The sequence below is a fragment of the Melospiza melodia genome, chromosome 1 (genome assembly GCF_035770615.1).
Source record: "Melospiza melodia melodia isolate bMelMel2 chromosome 1, bMelMel2.pri, whole genome shotgun sequence".
NCBI classification, from domain to species: domain Eukaryota; kingdom Metazoa; phylum Chordata; class Aves; order Passeriformes; family Passerellidae; genus Melospiza; species Melospiza melodia.
Window position 1 is genome coordinate 80,866,779 of NC_086194.1, and position 19,398 is coordinate 80,886,176.

Consider the following 19,398-nt stretch of genomic DNA (forward strand, 5'->3'; position numbering starts at 1 on the left):
CTTTAATACATATAGAAGTTTTAAATCTGTGATGTACATAGGACTAGGCTTCTGAAATCTGTAGTTTAAGCTCTGAGCATAACCATGCCCAGTAGTGTATTTCTAGCACTATGATGCATCTCAAAAAAAGATCAAAGGCAGGAAGATGGGGGCCATTTTATAGCAGGAATCTAGCGGCAGCAAAGACTACATGAGAGAATAATTTGATAATTTATTAATCAGAAATTTTAGAACACAGTATATGCTTCAGCTGGGTACCTAATCAAAGAGGAACTCTGCCAATTCCTGAACTTAGTGGTTTTGGCTTGATCTGGAAGACCTAAGAACTTGATTTGGCAAAGATTTGGTTGTAGATGGAGGCTGTTCTGGCTAGTACTCCATTGGGTGTCCTTGAAGAAGCACAGTGAGCTTGTAAGATAAGATGTGAGATTTCACCCGTTGGTATCTCACATAGCATGAAAAGGACTGAAGGACAGCAATAAGCTTATTTGTTTCCTAAAATACCTGTTATATTCAGTGAGGGCACCATCCTACCTTCCTTTCTTAAATAAGTAAATATTTATTCTAGGCGAAAGGCCCACTTACCATGAGGGATAAAATTTGCCCTTGTGGTAATATACCTTATAATTTATGCTCTGAATGAATGTAATTGTCTAATCAAAAAGATTCTGCAGAATTTCCTTTGCAGATACCTTCCACATGTGGTTATGGTAGAACCTCATGTGGTACTGCCAGTATTCTGAGTCTGCTATGCATGATTTGGACAGGCAAAGGATTTGGATCTAATACTCAGTCCCTATCATTAGGCAGCATCAGAAAATGGACTCAGAACTGAAAAAAAAAAATTGTATTCTTATTTGTGCAACACCTTAAATAGTACACCAATGTTTTCTTTAGGAAAATCATATTTTGTCATGCTTAAGTTTTCCTTCATGAGTTTTATATTGACAAGTTGCTTTGCAAGTGGTTTTATTGTAATCCTGCTTTTTAATTACATTACATGTTGGTACTTACCAGCCATTTTTTTGAATCTAAAAAGTCCTGGTCATTTTATGTTCAGACTATCAGCAGCCAGCCACTGTTTACTTTTAGCGACTGCAGCATGTTTATGTGTGTCTACCTCAACAATTAGAAACAAATCGCCCAGAAAGGATGTAGTCTTAACATCTAAGTAAATAATGGAGATGGATAAATGAAAATCACTAAATCAAGATGAAATACATTTCTAAAGCTATGTCAGCTGTGCTTTCAGGCCCAAGGAAAACAAAATTGATCACCTGGTCACAGTCCAAGGTTAAAGGTCTGAAACAGAGACTGCTGACACTTAGGTAAATGAACTGTTTAAAACAATAGGATGAGAGAAGTTTTCATCTAAAAGGGAAAAGAAGAAAGGAATATATGTATATAGAGCAGTGTGGCCTTCAGAAATATGTAAAGACTTTTTACCTTTTTTATTTTCTTCCGAAAGAATTAGAGATGCAAATTCATCTGAAATCAACTCAGTCCTTTCACTGATTCATGAATTTCCAGGTCTCAAAACAGATGTCAAATTATGTTCTGTACTCCAGTACAGAAGGGAAAAATCAGCTTTAAAATTTCATTTTTTTCCCCTCTGTTTGCCTTCTAATTCTTAATGTGTTAGAAGCATCATGTCCTCAAGACTGCTTATCAATAAATAATTTTTAAATGTTTGTAAAATAATAACAATAAAGTAATCTATACAATGATGTTTCATCCCATGAAATGAAAAAAATGCAGAAAACTGTACTCCATGGAATTTTGGGGGTTTCGGTACTTCATAAATGTGTAAGACTCAACTCTGTTTGAGGGAGTATTATTGGCATCACAGTAAGATTTACAGGACGATGACTTGCATGGAGGATGTCATGCAAAGCCACAGAGATTGGGTTTTCCAAGGATTGTCACACTGGATTTATTATTTTCTTTAGCATGGAGTCTATTTAATATGAATTTAACACAGTAAAAGTTAACACTGTGTTGGTACTGTAGCAAAATAGGCAAAATAAGCTCTACTCCCAGAAAATAAGGGACTATGAGATAAACAATCTTTTTCTCAAGATTAACTAAGAATCATACATCCAACTCAAGTTTTGATTATAGCCTGAACAGATAACAGTGCAAATTCCAGATGAAATGCTGTTAGAAATGAGGCTGTCAGCAGTCTAAACTAACAATTGATCCTTTCACTCAGCCAAAGGGATATCATTATAATTATTAATTATTTCATTTTTACTTGTGCCTTAGCCCAGATAAAGCAAAATGACTGCATTTTCAGAAACTGTTACTTTTCAGTCTAAGATGGTTACTGCATCACCTCCAGTCAGAATAAAACATCTCTGTTGTGTATCAAGATTCATCACCCAGCTGAGCTGAAATTCCCTGTTTGCTCTGAAATTGTGGTCTCCTGCATGACAGTAAAATTTGTGAAGTCCCATCTCCAGGTTGCCCTGACATTTATTAAATATTTTAGCCAGAAAGAAACATTAAGAAGGCCTACAGACTAGGAAGACAATTGAAAAACCTCTAAGAAAGGAAATATCTTATTAATTCATTAAGTCAAACTGCTTGTATCTACACTTGTATGACTAGAATTATGGTTCATTAACTTCATTTCTTTATATGAGTTAATTAGCTCAGAGGAGGCCAGAAATTAATTACCAGCTTATATAGTTTGTGCAGAATGGCATTCTGTTTATTTAGTTTCTCCTATTAACTTTTAATCTCTTCAAACAATAAAAGAGGTAATTAGTATTTTATAAACAAAAATGAATGCAACAAAGGCAAATAATTTGCCAAATAGTGAGGCTCCTGTGTGGAACCTGATAGTTGTGTGGTTCAAGTTACAGACCTTTTCAATGTTAAGTATAAGCAAAAGGCGATTGAAAATATAGGTAGTCTTCAGGCAGGGCCATGCAATCCATCATGAAAGAAGAGCTACCTACTAATACCTCGCAGAGCAGAAAAACGAGCCTTAAAAAGTTTCCAGCTGTTTGAAAATAATTGCCCATGTATTCAGCTACAGTAACAGTTGTAGCCAGCTTCACTAAGGTATGGGATCAGAGCAGAAAAGAGTGGGAAAACAAAAAGAAACCACTTTCATTTAGGTAAAAAAAATACACAACAGAACATTTGAATGAATATATAGGCACATAAATGGGTATACTATCAATGCTTACTATAAAATTGTAATGCAAAAAGATCAAAAGTCAACACTGCCAAGCCTTTAACTAAGGTTTCTACACTAACTATAATATGTATTAAATCTGTTTAGCAATTTATAAGATTAAACCTTGCATTTTGAGGACATGTATTGAACTTTGCTTCATTTTTTCCCTCTCCAGAGACTGCATACGTGATATTCTTTGTGACTTTTGGTAATTTTAATAAGTACATGCTGTATCTACAAAGATACATCACAGAGTCGATGTTCATCATCATCTCTTTGGTGTGCATGACAAAATAAATGCAAATATGTGTCAAGCATGTTACTTAGGAAATATTTCAGGAAATTCTTGATGAGTGTTTAAGATTTTATTAGCACTATTTATTCACTTCCCTACATCTGCAAAACCAGGTGCCTTTGTCCAACTCTACAAAACCCGGAGAGAGCCATAAAAACCCTCTTTAAAAATCCTAAAGCCATCATGAACTTAAAGTCTGTAATCTTGAGCCATTCATGGACTAAAACCACATTGTGTGTCTCATTGAAGAGTGAGCCTAAGCCCTTCCCACTGGTATCCATTTAAAGTTCCTGTTATGTATTTCATACTGTGAGAACTGAGAACTGCTAATGTTTCTGGGCACAAGAAAGTGTTATAATCCTACCCTTTCTTATCCTTGGGCTCTGTGCAATTTGTGGAAGCAAAACCATAAAATATTGTGGGGAGGATTGTTTTGCCTGTATAAGGCTTCTTGAACAGTGGGTTGAGTCTCAAAATAAATTGGTTGCAAGACACTGGCTAGATTTGTTAGGCAGAGAGTAATTTTTATTATATGGTTCTATAATTCATCATTTACCTATAAAATTAACAGTCCCTCTATACAGCACTGCTTTTGGATAAGGAAGGAAAAAGTACAATTAGTATATTAACCATTTACCAGTAAGGCTTAATTGCTTTATTTTTTTTTAAATTAAATAATATGATATGGCCAAAATAATTAGAGATGCAAATCCATCTGAAATCAACTGAATCCTTTCACTGATGCATGAATTTCCAGGTCTCACAACAAAATAATATGTGTATTATAATAACATAATGTAATGTAATATAATATAATATAATGTAATATAATATAATGTAATATAGTATAGTATAATATAATATAATGTAATGTAATATAACGTAATGTAATATAACATAATAATATAACATAATATAATATAATATAATATAATATAATATAATATAATATAATATAATATAATATAATATAATATAATATAATATAATATAATATAATATAATATAATATAATATAATATAATATAATATAATATAATATAATATAATATAATATAATATAATATAATATAATATAATAATGTATTCATAAATGACTTTCATTACAGTCTTTAAATGGTGGGCATTTGAACAAGAATCCCCTGGCTAGTGGTGTTTCATTTGTGTCATAAAACCAACATAAGAAAACCTTGTTGAAGTTGCTCAAATCCAAAACAGCACAGGTCTACCTCAGGCGTAGTGGGGTAAGTTAGACTCAGCTAAGAGTCAGAAGACAACAGAAAAACCTAAATGACTGCAAAGAGACAAGAAATGCACTGAAATCCTACACTTCAGGACTCTTTCCACCTTCATCTAACCTAAAAAATAGGTTAGATGAAGTTGGAAAGAAAAAAACCTTTCTCATATTTGGTTTTATTATGAGGTCACCACATGATATAAACAAAAAAACATTTGGAACAAATCAAAGAAAGCTTCTGCTAAGAAGTAAAAAACCCCTTCATTTACACAACAGAAAGATAATATCCAATAACTTTTATTCTTGTATAACTCTAAGAATAAAAGCCACAATACTTAATGCTATTTCTAAGGCTGTGGCAATAAAGGATGAAAAGGTAACTTTCTCCAGTGTGCTAGAGACTTTGAAAAGTAAAGGAATTTGAAAGGATTTCAAGGCATTCAATGAGACCTGAAGCTGATTGTATCAATGCTTCATCAATGAAACACAATATTCCCCACTATCTCGTCAGTGTACACAAAGGTCTTCATTGGAATTGTTTAAGTCATCACGATTAATTTGGGACTCTGACAAAGAATAGAATTTTCCTTTCTCTCTGTGTCTTGTATTTTATTATTCTTTTGTCTTAAAATCCTCTTGATGTGAAACAGCTGCCATCTTCAACCTGATTAACAGATAGACATGGGTTCTTTATTGCCAGCATTAGCTTTACAGCACAAATCACATGGCTTCAAAAGGCTGGGGAAACGATCAAACTGCTCATGACTATTACAAATGGGTTCAAGCAATTCTCCATTCCTAACTGATGCTGCCTTTGCATGTGGTTTTTCCCAGATAATTCCTGAATATGCAGACATGCCTGTCAAGTTGATTCCTACAAAGCTGACAACAAACAAAACTAAAACTCTCACTAAGCAGTTCTGGACAACTTAGCATGATATATATACATTTTTATTTTTTTTGTAAATTGCCCTTGTTATTTCAGCCTAGAGACATCAGTAACATTTATGTGTATAGAGGTGAAAAGAAGGAAAGTGGCAACTTTTGAATTTTGCCATTACTTTTGATTTTAATGGTAGAATTACATTATCCTTTTGGAGAAGTAGAAATAAATAAATCTGATGTAGCAGCTCAGGAACTTTAATATATTTGTACAAATATCCCAGATGCATTCAAAATGAGAAATTTTGAAGTTCTTTTGTTGTCAGTTCAACATTTTCTCTATTTTCATCTTTATTTACAATTTCTATTTCCACTACACTGCTCATTAAATCATTTTAGAAAGAATTTTATGTATTCCCAGGCTAGCCTGAAAAGAATATGTGCAATTTCTTATGATTTTAAGATACAGGAGAATTCTCACCCCTTCTACAACCTCATCTCCTTCTGTGATCCATCTTCTTTCTCTCACTGTCTACTAAAGAGAATTCTCCTAGTGTCCTCACCCCCCACAGATACCCTGCAGATACTCAAACACTTAACCTGCACTTTGCTTAATAATCTCTGACTTCTGCTTCAGGTCCCATTTAATCTATGGCATCATCTACTGCACTTCAAGAACCCCAAATACCCTCCTTCTCTAGAGACCCACGTGGCTAAATATTCAACACCATTTTCTCATCTGAAAAATGATTATTTCCTCTGACAGATTCTATCTCTAAATATTGCCACCAGATACTCTTTCATTGCTTCTCCCCTTTTTGGTACCTACTAGCTTTACAGATCTAAAGGGTTTTGCCAGACCTGGTCTCCTCTCACCTTCACTTCCTCATTCTTCCATAAAGTTTTCACAAAAGATAATCTTGAACAACGGGGCATCTCCCACTTCATGCTAGTTGAATTTAGGTGAACAGCTTGCTCATTTTAGTTTGGATATTTTTTTTTTCTTTAGATATTTGCTGAAGCTTGGATTTCCCTTTCTCTTTGCTTTTTTCCCTACATTTATCAAGTTATTTTGTAATTTACACCAACTTTCTCATTGATAACAGATATCAGCATCTTCTCTCTGATCCTAGTTGTCCTGTGTCCCTGTTTCCTTTTCTTCTGCCACATCCTGTTTGACTCCTGCCTTTCACTTCTTCCTCTTCAGCAAATTCTTGCTGAAGCAAAGAATGTCTTTTCTTTGTGAAGACTGCTGCATTTCAAATATTATCCTCAACTGGGAGCATCTGCTGTTCACCTAAAATCATTTCAAAGTCCACCACAAGCTCTTCTTTGGAAACCAAATTGCTTTGCTCTAGGAGGTGCTAAATGACAGCTTCCCTCACATGTGACACTGACTTGCAATTTACTTTGCTGATCTACTTGAGAAGCAAACATGACAAGCCAATGATAAATGTCCACATAGTATGGATATGCAAAGCCACTTCAGTAATTTCTCATTTATAAATATATACAATGCTCCTTTTGTGTTCTTCATCAGTCTTTGAGTACAATGCCATAGCTATGACTCATTATGATCCCATCTCCTCCTGTGTACCCACAGTTCCCTTTTTTCTTTCACTAACTAGTTTCCTTATGATTCTTACTCATCCCTTTCAAACTTGCAGATTGATACTTTGCTGCTGCTTCTGCACTAACAGTCTGCAACTGTCTAGCCAACATCCTCAGACTCACTGACTCCATTCCTTTTTTAAATGCAGCAGTAACCCAATCTTTAATCAGCACACTGCAGCCCGGTTCTGCCTGCTTTTTGCTTACAATTTCCTAACCTTTATGCCCCTCCTAACCTTCTGTTCCTATCATTTTTCACTGCAACCTTCTATAGCTTTGTCCATTTTGGTAAATCTTTCGTAGGGTATTTGTATGAATAATGAGATATAAAATTACAGTGTGCTCTACTAAGCATGACAAAGGTCATCTTTCCTGCTTCCATGAAACCTGGTCACACATTTTGGGTATTTCTGTGACGAGAAGCCTTCTCATCTTGATGCATATGAAGTTAACCTTTGTCATTCCTGCATTCATTTTTTTGACATGTCGTCCCAACTATGGCACCTTTGGAAAGGGAAGTGAATATATAATGTTAGATATGAGACTTTCATATTCACAGGCAGCCTACTGAACTATTTTCAAAGAGCAGGATTTGCTTCCAAAATCTAACCTGCACAACTGATTTTTTTCTCCTTCCTCTTTGCCAAATTCTTGCTATGATGAATTATTTTAACACAGTCTTTTCTTACAAGTACCTCTTTTGCAGTCTCAATGAAAGGCATGTTTTCTGGGGCTATCAAGCCCATGCTAGATAGCAGCAGAAGAATTTGTTGCAACCTTTATAAAATCCTTTCACCATCTTTCCCCAGCAAGAATGTTTCTACAATTATTTTAAATAAAGTTATATTTCCAGTGGCTTTTTTCTTTCTGTTTTAAATCCCTCCTAAAAATTTCCTCACCATAAATCCACAAACTAAATGACAAGACATTAATACAGCCCATCCTTTCTCCTCCCTACATCCAACCATCTCATTAAAGTTTTTGTCTCCTCTTTCTTATGACTGCATACCAGCATCCGTGTGAAGTTCATATAGCCAAGGTGGTGTACACTGTGGCACCATCGTGGAGGAGAGGAAATGATCATTTTTCCTCCTCATGCATTCTTACTATTGACCAAGGTTATTCTCTTTATCATGTGCAGATTTTATTGAGTGATGCCAAGTGAGATGAATAGAAGCAAATAATGACAGTGCTGCAGTGATGAAATGAGAGACAGAGGTCGTCTAGGTTTTATACTGAACAAATTGAGTCACATCCACTTCTCATCCATTATTTAGGGGTGATTGGGCAGGCTTGGCTTCTATAGATTTGATAATCATTCAGATGTCCATATTAAATATGTAACATAAATTTCTCATTTGGCTGTCGATGACTTGTCACTACAAAACAACAATGCATAAAAAGGGCTTTAATGTATGGATTCTCAGAAATATTTGACATAAATAAATATGTAAAAGGCAGATAATAAAATCTGTTTCTGTCTGCCTGCCAGCTAGCCTTCATGTCAGACTGGACAGCCCCATCTAATACTGTGATTTTATGCAGCTGTATCCTATGAATATTGGCCTGCACACTAGAGATTAAAGCACAGCAGATGTTTCTCTGCAGGCTAACAAATATATCACCCCTGATAACGAATGACAAATGTTGTTCCATATTGTGTCAGACAAAACCAGGGCTCTTGTAAAACAAGTGTTACAGCTGGAATAGGATATTTTAACACAGTTACCTAAGGAGTAGACAAACAGACAGCCGCCTGCTCAAAAGGTAGCAGAATCCTAACCTGCAGACATGCAGGCATAGCAGCTATCAAGTACTGGAGTTCAGGAAAAGAGGGAAAAAACCTTCTGACAATAATATGAAATATTCAAGGCTTTCTCTGTACTATAATTAGATGTTTGCGTGTGATCTTGTCATGGATCATTTGTAGCTATCCACCACTATTCCTCAGTTGTAGTGATACGAGAGCAGGATTTGGTGTGGAAAAAGGGAATGTAATGTTAGGAGATACAGAGAAAGTCATCCTGTTATAGTCCCAATGATGAGTTTATTTCGTTTACTATCCTGCAGACTCATGTTATCCCAGTGGCTTCCAAGAGGCTGAAAGATGAATGTAAGGAGAGGAGGAAGGACAAAAATAGCCTGTGTATTATGAAATATTGCACTAGGCTAATTAGTGTACTGCATTGTTATTTATTACTGTTTTATTTGGGTCATTTTTCCCCCTTGTGCATATTAGCAATGTGTTAATGTCTGGTCAGCAGCACTCCTTAGCAGCATGTCTTGGGAACATGGAGGTAATAGTAAGTTCTCCCTCTTTCCTATTTGTGTATTTGGTATCCTTTATCTTGTCCCTGGCAAAAATAGACCCTATAACCTTCACTGGAGACAAGGGGCTTGAAAAGTCAGCAGGCAAGGAAGATAGGATCATATTCTGATGCTCAGAATATTTGGAACTTTCAGCTGCTGTACCTTCTGAATGTATGCCAGTAGCATTTTTTTCCTTAGCTGTGGAGTTGCTGTTTGTCCACTGAATTGAGTACTAAAATAAATACAGTTTTACTGCCAGCACAGACAATGGAGGAAAAAGGCAATACAGCAACATGGCAACTTTCAATCACTTCCTGACTTGTTAATGAACTTTTTTTTCTCTTTTCTAACTGAGACTTTGCTTTTGAGCTACGGTGTTTTCCCCAAGCCATTTTATACAATGAGATGGTAACAGTTGTTTGTTTGATAAAGCACGTACTATTTAGAACACAGATGTTTGATTATTATTTATTTCTCTCTGAAGCCTGCTAATTCAGTCCCAAATGATCTTTTTTTTTCTTTTTGCTTAAATTTAATTTGGAATGTATGTTGTTGGTAAGTGACAGATAGTTTAATTATTAATAGGATCCCTCAATGCGATGCACCATAGTTTTAAAGTCATCTGGGGCCAAAACAACACTACTTCCTTCCTTCCTTATGCTTCTGGGATTCCTTGAAGAATGCAAAGGTAATTACAAAACTCATGACAAATCTGCATGTATTATGTCCTTTCCTCAACATTTGTGCTTGCCTATGGTTTTACAAAGTGCCGCTCTTACTATGAAATGGTAATGAATCAGGAGAGACTTCTGCTATGGTTGCTTCCTTGGGAGAATGGACTATCTGGGGAGCAAGGGGAGGGGGAGAGCAGAGGAAAAAAGAAAAGGAAGGAGGAGGTTAGGATGCTGAATGCTGCTGCTGCAGTACATTATACTGAGACAAAGGTGGGTGCACTCAGCCCCCATAAAGGATTGTGACTCCATGGGATCTGGCTGCTGTCACAGGGAATAATTAGTAACATTATCAAAATATGAGCATGAAAACAGGATTGAGGAAATATATCAGGGAAAAAAAAGTCTGAGGTATAAACTACTCAAATAATTGACAATTTCTCCATGCTTGGCATGTCGTAATCTCCTAGAGAGGTTTTTTTACTATGGTGATGAATTGCACTTTCTAAGATATTAAATGTCTTCCCTTCATAAGTTCGTGGCACTGAGGATATTTCATATTTCCGTGGAAGTTGTGTATCAGTACAAATTGGGAGTGGGGGGGTGTGTTTGCACAGATTCTGCTTCTAGTGTATAATATGTTGCTAATATTGGAAAGCTGCAGAACTACTCACAATGTAGCTTAAACTTAGATATGGGCCTAAACTTGGGTTATGTCCTTGGACGTTGGAACAGAGGATTATTCCAGATCCTAAATTGATCTATTCTTCCCAAAGCTTTCAAAAGAAGGAATATGGTTACAGAGAGACTACCTTTCCAACTACAGACAGGACTATAAAAGATGTGAATTTAATATTGAAACAAGTTTGGAAATTCAACAAATGAAAGGCCTTACAGGACACAAAATGGTGGGCATCACTTGACTAATCTGAGATTTTAGGTTTAATAGGCTGCAAATGTTAAGGCTGGCAGCTGGGAAGTGAAAGGTGAAAGTTTCTTGGTGGAAATCTATCGACATAACCCAAATGAGATCATAGCTAAGAGGGCTGTCTTTAATCAGCAAATATGGTATAAAAACCTACTCAACAGACAGAATATTTTAACTGGTAAAATGCAAACAAACTTTTATATATTTTACTCATGTAATTGAGACTACTGCTAATGTGTAAAATCCCTTCCTGCAGAGAAGCAGCAATAGAATGCTACCAACAGTTTAATTTTTAAATATTGCATCCCACCAAACAGGTTAGCCATTCCACACTATTACTGACTTGCCACTGAAACCTCTGACAAAACAGCATTAAACAAATTGTGCAATGATCAAAGAAGAAAACGTAAATTCAGGGGAAGTTTTTCGATTCTTCCTTTTCTTGCACATAAGACTATTAAACTCAGACAAAGGTCACTCAAACTATATTAATAAAATTGTAACTATCTCAAAAATAATATCTAACCTGATTTTAAAATGGAAGTTACTTATTTTGATGAGCAGGCGTCCTTCGGAATTTTATTCAAGCTGAACCAAAAACATGCCTCCTAAAGACAGCACTTCTGACAGTCTGAGTCCTTCATAAATCGTTTTGGAAAAGTAGGGTTTACAATTCTCAATACTATAGGCATTTTTGAATATTTCTCTTGCCAGTCACTATTCCTTTAGAACAAAATGACTGGAAAACAATAGCCATATAGTCATCAGTGAATTTGACACATTATGTCAGGATGTAAACCTGACATAATGTGGAGAGTCTATTTATCAAGACCTTGAATATTTACTTATTTATTTTTCAGTACAAGCCAGCCATTGCATTAAAAATAAAAAAGGAGACAGATACATAGGAGAATATAGTAGGTTATCACTCTTGTGTATTTTGATGCTTTCTAAATAATGATAAAAAACCCAACCCAAAATAATATGGAAAATTTTATTAGAGAAAGGTGCCAAAACATGGTATCAAGTAAAACACAAGATGAGTTATAGACCAATGTACATATATGGCTGAATGAAAGTAGCCAATATAACTCTTAATTTAAAAATTAATACTGATTTAAGCTTTCTGTTTTAGTTAAGAAATAATAATCCCCTAATTATTAAATATTAATGCCTATTTAACTATAAGAGCCCTAATTCTGGGCTGGGGGGAATGGGGGAAATGGCAGGGGGACCAAAAAGGAAAGTAAAAATCCACAAGAAAAACAAAAACTCCCAACACTTCAACAAGCAAAAATTAATCAGATTATCTTTAAATCTCATAATCAATGTTTCCAAATCTCATTTTACTGCATTATTCTCTGAGATTCTACTTTGAAACTTCATTTTTTTTATTGTGGGAGCAAATGAACTCAAAAATCAGATGTAAACAAAACAAAACTGTTGAGTTGATTCCTGGGTGAAATCATAGTTTTCAAAATGTAATGAAGAGATGAGACTTCTTTCTAAGACACTTGTCTCTTTTTTTGCATTTTGCCGTTCTTCTACAAAGCTTCTCCTGTCTATATTTCTTGAGAACTGGCCCAGGAGGAGAGCAACACCCCAAAACAATAAACCAAAAGAATTTGAAATTCTGGCTATTTGTCCTACCAAGAAGCAGTCCAAGTCCTCCTTTCCAATCAATAGTACAAATTCCCTTGACTGCTCAGGGGCTTTGACCCCCTTTTCTCACCAAGAGCTGTTTCACAGCAGTGGAAGGAGCAGCAGTCTGTCCATCCAAGGCTTTGGCAAAGGGCACCAGGAGTCACTCCTTCACACAAGGCCCTTTTCTCTCCAGAATGATTCTGTCTCCAGGCTCCTACCTGGGATTGCTCTCTTTCTGCTCAGTACAGAATCAGCAGAAAGGCAGGCACATTACTGTCAGTGCCCAGGAATGTGACTCTCCCACATGGTCTGACTGCATTTGTAGGGCTTCTTTGCAGTGAAGCATTTTTTCTCACTTTCTGCCCTGCATGTACTAATCAGCTGAAAGAGATTCCAAAGACAAAAAATTTGTATTACATGGGGCCAGATTATTTCCTATTATACAGTAAAGGCTGTCCCATGTCCCTGAATTTAGTAAAAAGTCACAGCATATTTTCTGCCATGTGAGAGATGTATAATTGTGATTACTGCTGAAAACCACATTAAACCTTAGGGAAGTCTATGCAGAAAACAGAGGAAAGTGGCTGAGCTTCATTTTGGAATATTTACTTGTGCCCAAAGGCTGCAATTGGGATGATGAGACTTGGAAATTTATAATTCCTAATGGAGACTTCAGATGTTCTTTTTTATCTCAAAAGCTGCTTCAACATAATGATACCTGTAAGACAACCCTTCCCCCTCACTCCCAAGTTTCATCTATAACTTCTATGAACACAGAGCTTATCCTCTAGCTATAATTAACTCAGATGCTTGGACACCTGGTAGGAGCTCTTCACTGCAGTGACAAAATGTATATGTGGTTTTAAAAAAATCTTTGTTGAGAATGCCTTTTTTTCCTTATAAGAAGACAAAACAGGACTAGTGGGAAAGAAGAGCCACTCAACAGCAATTACATTAGATTCTCTGAAATGGAAACAATTAGCAATCAAGCACATGCCAAAATGAAGTTATACAGGCATCTTTTACTTTAAAAATAAAGAAAAAAAGTGGTAATGATAAATATGCTTCTGTGTTGTCTCTGAAAAGTGCTTATTTTTAATAAAAATCACATTTTTCAGAGAAACAGCAGTGACTGTTATGCTTTCAAGATTAAGATCATTACATACAGCCCTTTCTAGCTTCTGATTAAGGGACATTAAGTGACATGATTTCCCTTTTAACAGGAGACACCATTCTCTGAATTCCTTTGGGCTGACAGTAAGATCCACATGTAATAAGTTAAAAAGATATTCCTTAAGAGTTTCTATAAGAAGGAAAATTCATAAAGCTCCTTCTGATCTAACATCAGAAAAACTGTCATTGGGCTCCCATATTTTTACACACAACATTTTGAACGGACTAATGACATGTGGCCCATTTTTTGAAAGTCCAACATGTCTGGATACACAGAATTTACCATTAATGGATCTCCTGACCCTTGGCATGACTTCTGGATGTGCTGGACATGCCATGTTCAAGATGTTGAGATGATCTCCATATTCACATTGGCCACTGGTCTAGAACTTGCTGCCGGTGACTCAACAACTGCTAAAATTAGGGTGTTGAATGTCCATAAATCAATAAAGTAGCCAAAAATTATGTTTTGTTTTTTTTATCTAGATAGAATTCTTATTGAAAAATAAGGCAGGTTGAGGAAATCCTGACTTTGGTAACTGCAGCCAGAAGGAAGCATAATGATGCAGAAGTGCTTTCCTTTCTCAAAACCACGTGGAGTTTACACATTTGTAGCACCCAGCCCTCTCTAATTTGGTGGTTTTGGGTTGAACAGGCCACGGAGGGAATGCTACTGATTCCTGCAGCTACAGAAATTGTTTATCCCAAGCACAGACTCATTCTCAGTGGACATTGAGCCATTACCTCAATAATGATGACTTTGAGGTGATTGTTGGCAATATAATTGTCAGAGGAATTATACTATCACAGAATATATCTCGGCCAGAAATTATCTGATAACTGTAGGATGTTCTTCTGAGACAGGTTCAAGTCATTGTCAGCTATTTAGTGTTTTTACACTTGTCCTGTGGAAAAATAACTAAAATGAAACCAGAAGGGTGTAAAACCTAAGTACACAGGGGCATCAAGGCCTTCATTGCAGAGAAATGCATGGATTCTAAGGGGCTGAACATGATGATGAAAACCATATTAGGGAAAGAGTGCAAACAAATCAACTTTTTATTCCTATTAGAGATCAAAATAACTATAGAGAGACTATGAAACATCATCTGAGATAGGACTTGTTTTTACCTATGAAGGAGGGAATAACCTCCTACTGCTTAAAATTAATAAATATGAATGTCAACTAGTTAACAATAAACAGCTAAAAACAACCAATGACAAAAAAATACCCCAAACAAACCTTACAGTCATATCACTTCCTCCAGCTGGAAAGAAATCAATACAAACACTCCTCTTTTGTCATACTGTCTAAATGTAATTGATGTACAGTAAACAAAACTGAATTTAACCAAAGATGAGAAGAAACAAATTCACCCACAAACTCTGGAAATTTGTTTGGAGCTCATATTCAACCTTTTATGTTCTGCTGCTTAGCATCCCTCTCCTCCTACCCCAACCAATTAAGACAAACACTATATTTCTCCCCTCCTTTTTTGGTCAAAGAATCTTGGCACAACCAGCACAAACAAACTTTGCTAACAGCTTTAAACTTGGAAGGGCCGCTTTTTAAATATTTGCCGCTACATAATTGAAACAGCTGTTTTAATGAGATACCTACTGTCATCATTTTACCCTGGCTGAGCTGGGTGACAACAAAGCAGTAATAACGAATTCAATAATAATTAACTCGGGTCATCTGCTCATCTGTCATGGCTCATCAGCTTTAGGGAGAAAAATCCCAGTGAACTTCTCTCTTTTGTGAGCTTTCCAAAACTCTGCAATAAAATGCTTAGAGAGGACTCTAGGTAGCCCTTCAAAAGTTCTAAGCAAACTGGTAAGTAGGTTAATTAAATTTTATGCATGTTTAAATGCTAATGATTACATTCCTAACATTACAGTGTAATCTGTTATGGAATGATGTCATGCAAGCAGTGGTTTTTAGTGCCTAACACATTTCCATCCTGATGTGGAGTAGCTCTGGATCATTTGTCGGAGGGCAGGAAGTTGACAGTGGTGTTTCGGAGCCAGGTTTTACATTTAGATCCTCTCCCTCTCTGCTGAATGTTAAGCAGGGGAGTTACAGAAAGCCACTGATTTTATGCCTACTGCCACATCACAGAGGGTGATCCAACATACCCATGGCGAGTTTTCTTTAGCTGCACAATAAATAAATAAATATAATAGCAATTCTGGGGAAAGCAGTAAGGATGGCATTACTCCCAAATTACTCTCTCCCCAAAAGAAAAAAAAGATAAATTTGCGACTCACTCTGAGGTAGGTTCTTTTTGTGATTTTTTTCTTTTCTCTTTCTCATGGAGATGAAAATATTTTTTCAGATATTAAAAAGTATTCTTTTAAGAGAAATCAAAGGCATTGGTGTATGTGGTCTGGGGTTTTTTTGTGAAATGATTTTGAGCGTAAAAAATATCTTTGAACATGGATTTTTTTTTCTTTCTTCAGGGAAAAAAAGCTAGTTCCTGCTTCTATGACAGATCTTTTCCTTAATTTGGATCAGCTTATGAATTCTTATTTTAATAAAGCTATGGGATGGCTGCTGCAAGCTTCTGAGCTCATTTTGCCATTTTGCTTTTAGTGAAACCTGACCATGCATAAAATTTAGGAGGTAGGTATTTGTTGGTTCATCAATAATCCCTACCTGTACACTAAAAATTTTTAAAATCCAGCTTCAAAAATTTTAAATGGCACTAGCATATTTTTTTTCCTGTCAGTAATACTATGACCAGTTCCATTTTGTGAAAAGGTGGTGCTTTTAAAAGCAGCAGTAACAAATATCAGATAAAACATCAGAATTTTTCCAACATGCTGGCTGAAATCTCAGAATGACTTTCAGTGATGCAATATGACATGAAAGGTGAATTAACCTTAGAGGATCATCATTATTAGAGGATCACCACCACATATGTCATGTAATTAGACATCTAAGATTTCCAAAATCTCTGAATTTGTGAGAAAGAGCATTCTATTCTCATCTCACTTTCTGGACTCTTTGGCAAATCTGATAAAGTTAATTTTTTTCTTCTGAAAACTAAATATATTCACTACTCAAGAATAACAATGTAAAATACATTATTTAGTTGCTAGATGAAAATTATTCCTAGGTATATGTATTAAACAAAATGAGCAAGTTATTTACTTCTGAATAAAAGCAAATAAACCTTCTAGAGGAAGAAGATGGTTTCACAAAGAACTAGGGAATGCTAAATAAATATAGGGGAAAATAAATTTTGAAATCTGCCAATATGAATGCTTTGTTATGTATTTTGCAATTGAGAAACAGGATTATATTTGTACTACTCAGCTAAAGGACATAGACTTAAATCACTGTATTGCAGTAGCAGATGTGATGCATATTTCCAGAACAAAGGTTTTGAAAATTGATATGATGTCTATTTCATAGACAAGTACGTTCTGTACAGTGTAAATAAAAAATATGCTATGGGCAGGAGGTGGTAAATATTATGGTATGTAAGGACTAACAGTATATATTTTAAAATAAAATAATTTAATTTTCAAATACTTGTTACAAAAAGCACTTTGAAAAACTGCAGCACAAAACTAATTAGGTAAATATAAGCTTTACTCTGGAAGTATTTTGTTGGGTATTTTATGCAAAATATTCCCATAACATATTATTTTCCATTTCCTCCTATTTATACAGTAGGTCATGGCACCCCAGAAGCATTGAAGAGAAAGAAAAATGTTTTCTTCCTGTAAGTCAAGATTATATATTGAATATATAGTAAATTTTGAATCCTGGGTGGCACCTATGGGATCAAATTCCACCATTTTCAAACCCAGTTTTAAAAATTTGTGTTTAGGTTGATTAAACTACTTTGCACAAAGTAAAATCTGCTGAAAAATTATCATTAATTTGATACATTTTGTGAGAATTTACCAGTTTCAATGAAAATCCCAGCATCCCCAGTGTAAAAAAGGTCTGTCTGTGGTGGAAAGATCGTGACACTGGCCAAAAGTACATGCTAGAAATTACATGCAATGAGCCTGTTCTGCTCAGTGTCTCCTGTTATGAACAGCTCATGTCAGCAATTAAATATTTGTGGGCTGGAAGAAAAGTTCTTTGAGTACCATATCCATTGAGGACTCGTGGGTCTAGAATTCATTGTAAATCTGACTCATCCACCACAGAGCTCACGCTGGTCATTAAATGTCCTAGCTATAGTGTATCTTTCTCGTCTCCCCAAGTTAATTCACAGTTAAACATAGAGGGTTTCAGTTTCAGGTTTCTCTGAAGCAGATGCTGGGGTTTTCAGTTTGATTGTTTGTTTGTTTGTTTGCTTAATATTGAATATGTACAAACTGACTGTTATTCAGGTGAATGGCTACAATCACATAAGGAAGGAGCGAAAATTCAGGAAGAGAAACACATCATCCATGAGACCCTCTTGCTTCTGGAAATGTTTACCCGTTCAACACAGATGCAATACACTTTGGGAACCAACCTATCCACAAGCATTGACAGACAACAAATTACTTTGTCCTGCTTCTGCGGTAGCTGCTCAGGAGCTGGGCTTTGCTTTGGGGGAGACTCTGCTTAGGTGTGGTTTCAGGCAAAATGAGGAACTCAAAGTTCTCCTGGCTGGGAGGTGGGTGTTGTCAGAGGCTGGAGGAGGGCTCTTCCTGTGGGACATTGGCAAGTGTGGAGCCTGCCTGAGGTCTGGGTTCCATAGGAAGCTGAAACTCAAGACAACACCCACCCAACTGAAATAAAGAAGTGGCAAAAGCTCTGCTTCAAGTGTGTAAACGGTTCAGTGGAGTAAAATCAGTGTATTTCAGAGTTCTGCTGGCATTTTTTGACCAATGGTGCTATTTGCACTCTTTGTTGTGCTTGTCATAGCTTGTACTTTTACTGTGTTATGCCGAAGATGAGAGATTAAAGGATTCCTAGATATACCAGTGCAGTATCCTGTTATTTTTAGCCCCTCATGTGTGGATACAGCATGAGCAAACAGATCCTGTGTCTCAGGACTAAAAACTGGAAACCACAACTAACTTCTTCTCCCTTCTCTTTCTTTCTGTCAGTCCCTTTCCTTCTGTGTAAACAAATTCAACAGTCCTTGTTCATCCCTGATTCATGGGGATTCATTGCCAGAGTCCTCAGTCCAACATAATGGTTTCTGGTGTTTCAGGTTATTTGGGGAGGGTTTGTAAGCTCTATTTAGCCTAAACTTCTTCCTGGAGTATTCCCACAAAAATGACATATAGGAAACTCTCATGTGGATAGTTGAAACAAGAAAAAAAAAGAGTCACAGTTTTACATATATATACATTTTTGAGAAAAATTTTGCCACAAAAATTTCTCTGATACAAAATGTACTCTTGAACAGAATTTTCAGAAGAAAAAAATTAATAATCCTTGCCATGTCTCAAGAATGTTTTTTTTTTCCTAGTCTAAAATATTGGTGTTATACCTAATTT

At 35.9% G+C, this 19,398-nt stretch overlaps 1 long non-coding RNA gene across 1 annotated transcript; it reads left to right on the forward strand.

The window, feature by feature from the left end:
• Positions 1-16,133: 16,133 nt before the first annotated feature.
• LOC134429861 (uncharacterized) lies at positions 16,134-18,434 on the forward strand. The gene is made up of 4 exons (XR_010030662.1): positions 16,134-16,215; positions 16,402-16,564; positions 17,621-17,672; positions 18,295-18,434. It is a non-coding gene; the product is annotated as an uncharacterized LOC134429861 (long non-coding RNA).
• The last annotated feature ends 964 nt before the right edge of the window (positions 18,435-19,398 follow it).